This window comes from Strix uralensis, chromosome 1, assembly GCF_047716275.1.
Source record: "Strix uralensis isolate ZFMK-TIS-50842 chromosome 1, bStrUra1, whole genome shotgun sequence".
Lineage (NCBI taxonomy): Eukaryota > Metazoa > Chordata > Aves > Strigiformes > Strigidae > Strix > Strix uralensis.
In genome coordinates this window covers 173,519,733-173,525,732 of record NC_133972.1, presented here as the reverse complement: position 1 = coordinate 173,525,732, position 6,000 = coordinate 173,519,733, and positions in this window count along the sequence as shown.

The following is a 6,000-nucleotide window of genomic DNA, read 5'->3' as shown; positions in this document are numbered from 1 at the left end:
CTCCAACCCCCTTGTTTATTTGGTCCTGTCTTTACTAATTAAGGCACCAGCCCCTGTCTGTTGCTTGCTGTGCTGTTGACAACAGGCTTGTTCACCAGGGATTGGGGTTGTGAGGATACCCAGCAAACTCAAATCATGGAGCATCTCCCTGCCACCCTGGAGGAGATGACTCTGTGTGCTGGTGTTTGCAGGCAGGGTGAACCACCATGGGACCAGTTTGAATCCCTTCCTGGAGGGGATTATGTTGAAGAGGAAGAGGTTCCCCAGGAGGGTGAGCATAAACATCCACTCCTCTCCTAAAATTGGTCTTGAGGATCTCAGCTCTTGTGCTCCAACTGCAGATATCAGAGCCCTGTTTGACCCCTGTCCTCTGCTATTTATGGCCCAGCTCACTTTTGCAGAGCTAAAGATCTGTGCCTAGGTCCCCTGAGGAGCTGGTGGAAGGATGGTCCAACGTCAAACTGCTGTGTGCAACTGCATCACTTAGACAGAGGTGGTGTAACATGAAAGCAACCTTACTCAAACCAAACTGTGATTTCACTGGCCACATTTTCAAGGCAAGACATGAATCAGGCTGAGTAAAGTTGGTGAAAAGAGCTCTTCAATTAATCTGTTCCAGCACCATCTATCACTAATTAGGTAATTTTCCCTGTTATGCTGCACACACTTTTAGTGCACCCTGTTTACTTAATGACTCCTGTGATCCCCTTAACACAATTACTGGTAATAAGCAACTGATGAAGAAAAGGATTAGACCAGTAATCTCTTACTGTATGATGCTTTATTGGAAGTGCACTGAGCATCACATTTTGATTTTTAATAGATAACTTCTCTGAGTAATTGATTAATCATAAACTCACAGACTGCAAGAGCCAGAGATAATTTTATGGCACCTAAAAAAAGGAAAGGATCTAGATGATGTAATAACTAGCAATCTAGAGGCAAATAAAGGAGGAGAATGTTTGATTAAACATTCAATATATTTTTATCGCTTTCTGTGTTGTGGAACTGCCTTCATTGGTTTACCATGTGGGAAGAAACATCATAATAACAGTCGAGGCAGGTGTTCACGGAGCCAGATGCACCCTTCAGGGAGCAGGGTGCAAGGCTGGCAAGATTGTCAGAGCAGCGATTATGAGGATTATTTTAAATCATTCTGTCTCTGTAGACCAGATAAGCTGTGAAAAATTAAGGTTACAGCAGGATGTGATGCTGTGTCACACCACAGGTAACATTTCAATGCCTGCCTCTTAACAGTGGTGTCCCCAGCCCAGACCTAGGCAGCTAGGTGCCCTGCAGAGTGTCCTAACCAAATATTTGACAATGGTTGTTGAATACTGGACAATGAGTATTTAATATTGGAGGTAAAGTGGCCCTGCTTTGACAAGAAATACTAAATGGTTATAGACATGACAGAAGAGCTTAGACCCCTTCAGTGTAGACTGATCAAGGCTGAAGGACTCCTGGGCTTGTCCAGAAGCATTATCTGAACTATCTGGAGAACATCAATATTGGAAATTATGGTGTCTCCAGAATGTAGGTTTCTTCTAGGCCAGGCAAGTGCAGGGCTGGGGTTTGGAGAGTACAGGTGTAATTTCTCCCAGTTTCTAACTCAAACCTTTCAAGCAGTGGAGAATCTCCCATTGACTTCAAGAGGCCACAGGTGAGTCTCTCTCCATGATTATATAGGTATCCCAGAAAAGAAAAAAAAAAAAAGCACTACAGAGTTATTTGGTGAAAGATAGCATTAGAAATGGGAGAGAGAGGTTGCAACTATGAGCTCTGACATGAAATGACTTGTCACACATCATTCCTGGTATTTGATCCTGGACATACCATTAGCTCATGTAAATGATTTTTAATATTTTAAAACCAAGCTGCACAAGGCTTGGAAAAGCGTTTCGCCAACAGCCCTGTCCCTCACCTCTACTGCTACTGCTGCTGTCTTGGACCACAGATCCTCAGTGACCACAGCTGGAGAGAGAAGAGAGCAGCCTTGGTTGGGTTGGTGATGATATCAGTGTGTAGTGAGCACCACACCATGAAGAGTCTCCTGTGATCCTAGGAAGGTTTTTCTGGGCTCTGTAGCCTGGCTGGCAGCTCCCTGCTGCTCCCTGCAGTCTCTCCATCTTCTAGCAGGAGCTGCAGGCTACTGGTTGTGTGCTGTGGCTCTTCGTCTCTGCTTCTCCCCTGAGCAGGCTCAGCAGATCCCCAAAGGCAGCTCCCTCAAAGGGTCCCACTTCAGCTCTCTTTTTACAGAAACGTAACATAAACAGGGAACAAACAAGTAGCAGAGAAAACGCCCACTGCATCTTCTCACACTACCGAGGGTGAGTGGTTTCAAGGTGATGGAAGTAATTAGTTCAGGCAAGAATTGGGGAAACCCTCTCCTGGTTGTGCATACAGATGAATACAGATGTGCATACAGATGATACAGACATGAATCTGATTGGCACAGGACAATTTATGTAGTGGCACATGGATTTTTGCTCTTTTTGTACCAAACTTCCTCCAAAAACTTTCTCGGAGTCTGCTCCGTACATGGAGAAGCACTTCATAGCCAGGCTTGAGGGCTGGACATAAAACAGGTCCCAAGCCTTGTAATCTTCTTCCCTAACCCTGCACCGGGGCTGACATGTGTCATGGGTACCATCTGATATGCTTCAGCCTTGGGAGCCTAATTCAGCCTTAGATGAAAGCCAGGGCTCATAAAGAGTCTGTGAAAAATCTACGTGCTGGCTCTGAGGACTACAGGTAGGAAAACAACCTGAGGCAGATGAAGAAGAGTTAATGATTGGGGTGCAGGGGAAGAGAAGGGGCTTGGATTACAACACAAATAATAGATAAATCAAACAGCAGGAGACAGTTTCTTCAGTGCCAGTTTATTTATCATTGTTTTCTCTGGGCACTGACGGGCCATGGAAGATGTGGCGGGCAAGCAACATCATCTGACTTGATGGATGAGGCGTGGAAAGGGAAGAAGCTTCTGCCAGGCCTTGGAGAGGAGAGAGGCAGGAGGCAGCCTGGGGAGGGGTGCACTGATGCCGTGGGGAGTGTAGCTTGTTTGGCATTGGGTGGCCATTCTCCTTCCCAGCCTTGACCACCTCCTCGGAGAAGGGAGCAGCTGGTACAGCAGGCAGCAAACTGAGACCAGGTATCAGGTACTTGTCATTTCTGGAGATGTCTTGCAGAGAGAGGTCTGAGATCGGAGTGTCCTCAGAGCCAGGATCAGCATCCTCACTCCCTACTGCCAGGGGGCTGGGCTTTACTTACATCTTTGCTGGACCCTAGAACTCTTCAGTGACTAAAATACCTTTCTTTCTAATATTTTCTTCTTAGGTTCCCAGGAAACATGCGGTATTATGGCTTCAGGGAAAATGCTGTATTCAGTCTTCTGAATGTTATATACTCTAGGGAAAACATAAGAGGCCAGATCCTCAAAAGTCCTTAAGTAAGTCCCCTGTGCCTTTTGTGGATATCCAGCCTAGATGATTCTGTGATTCTGTGATATTCCTCCTATTCAGGCCTTTCCAGAGCAGATGCTCAGCTGCCATTTGAACCCAGAAAGGCTTAAATCTCAGTCTCTCAACACTCTTTTGCTTCTGAGCTGCTTAGAGCCCTGGCTCACCTAAAAACCTTGGAGGTCCACAATCTACATACTCAGTCTAGGGATGGGGCACTGACCTCATGTGAAGGGCTTAAAGCTGTATCTGTTCTCCAGTGATGACCACTCGCCCAGAAAGCCAGACATGGGAACAGGGGCTGAAGGAAGGTGGGAGGAAGAGGAAAAGGCACATGACTATAGCTGCAAGGGTTCTGGCTACTTAAGAGATGGCCCAGAAGAAAGACTTGGGATGCATACAGGTCTGTCTGCAAAAGATCACGGGGATTTCACCCATCACCTGCTGATACCTTGAGTGTGGAGTTAACATTGATATAACAAACCCACAAGATTGTGGCTGTTACTTGAGCGCAACTCTTACTTGGTCAGTGTTACTGTTGGCTTTTGTCTCTGTCAGGCATTTGTATTTTTTCCTTTGACCCTTCTCCTCAATGCTTGAGTGCTGGCTGGTTTAGCTGGCCACCCTCCAGAAGCCCCTCGTCAAGGATGAACATCCTGAGTAGGAGGCATTTAATGGCTTCTCATTGCTGTGTCAAACAAAGCAAGAAGTCAATGTAGCTCTGTTGGCCATGCTCCAATCCCCACGGATGAAATGTTTAAACTTGTCTGTCTTGGTTGCAGCTGATGCTCAGGACTCTCAAACTATACTTGGGATATCTGTGTTTTGTCTATCTCTGCCTATGATCATCTACCCAAACCTTCCTGCTCTTTTCCTCAAGACATTGACCTCTGGATCTTGGGGTTCTCTGAGGGGAACATCTGCCAGAAGGCCTTGCAAGTCAGGTAGGGTAACTTCATCCTCTACTAACAAACTAAAACCCATCTAGACTTCTCAAGGCAAGAAAAATAACAATGTGAAGAAGATCCAGCTAAGAGTGCAACAGGAACATGAGCCACTGCAAAGATACTGCTCCCTTTTGAAAGAACCAGGGTTACTTCCTCAACTGTATTAAAGCAAAGCAAAACTGGTGTAGCAAGCTGAGTATCTTGCTGAAGGAAGCTGGTAAACACCAAGTCGGGCCTCTTTCTGCTCACTGTGGACCAGGCTGGATCTATCTCTCTTAAATACAGAGGTAATGAGCCATGACTGTAGCCACAGATTCCAGTCTTATGATAATTTCCGAGGGGCTCACAGATCCCTGCATTGGCTTGGGCAGACAAGGTCTCTGTGACCTTATAAACAATGACAATTTTGGTTCGGGTTCTGGCATTTTGTCACTTCTGTCTGTTTCTATTATTGGAACCCACAAAACAAAAATGATCCCTGTAAAGGACAAGGGGAAGGGATGGGGTGGGGGTTGTAGCAGTCTTACTGTGAAGCTTCCAGGCTCCTCCACAACTGTGGGGGACTCATTTATTTAGAGAAATTCCCTTCCCCCCTAACAGCACTTTCCCCGTGCAGACCCCTATTATGCATCTCTTGGCTGTATTCACCTTTCCCCATCATTGGGAACCAAGCAAATCAATGCAGTCCTTTGGCAGAATTAAAAATAAAGGAGAACTTTCTTTTAATGTCCCATTAAAGACCAAGGCAACACTGCCTGGCTTACTCCTTTTTTTCTATTTTTTTTTTTTTTTGCTTTTTAGTCGGCTGTGAGAAAGCTTTCGGAGCAAAGAGGGATTTCAATAATTACCTTCCGATTCTGCCCCCGATACGGTACCCTATCCCCAAAGCGCAGGCCCTGCACGCCTGCCCTTCATCTAAAACTCCAAGGGAAGCAGTTTAACATGAAGCCACATTGATATTCAAATAGATTATCATGCAGGCAAATGGAGGTAGCATTCCAGCCAGCAGCGTGTGAAAGAGCAACTAATGGATTAGTATTTATGGTCGAGTATAATCCACATTTTAGGATACTGCATCTGGAAGGGACATATGATGAACTCCTTTTTTCCAGCCCCCCTCCATCCTCACCTCACCCACCCTGTCTCTTCTTCTCTGCATCTCCCTCCTCCTCTCCGGACAGGATACAGCAGCCTCCTGGCACCGCTGAGCTTGGCAAAATTGATGACAGGACTTTAGGATCCATTAGAAAAACAAATTCTTAAACAGTGTCTTCTAAAATCAATCACTTTTACCTTTAGTGGAATTTATCGCTAGCCTGCCTGCCCCTTATTGCAAAGATTCATGTCTCCCAAGAAGAAAAAATGACCAAAGGGCTAAACTCAAGGCTAGAGGCACTGGCCTCTCCTTTTCTCCCCACAGAGGTTTTTTTGAGTGCATGCAAGGGGGATGTCTGGCTTACAAGGACTAGCAGTGGAGGCAGTAGATCTGGCTTTGTGGGGCCTGATCCAACGCAGATCTCCTAATAGAGACGTGGCACATCCCTCAGCTAGGCTCTCCGGTCCAGAGCTGATCACCAGCAGCACTCAGGAAT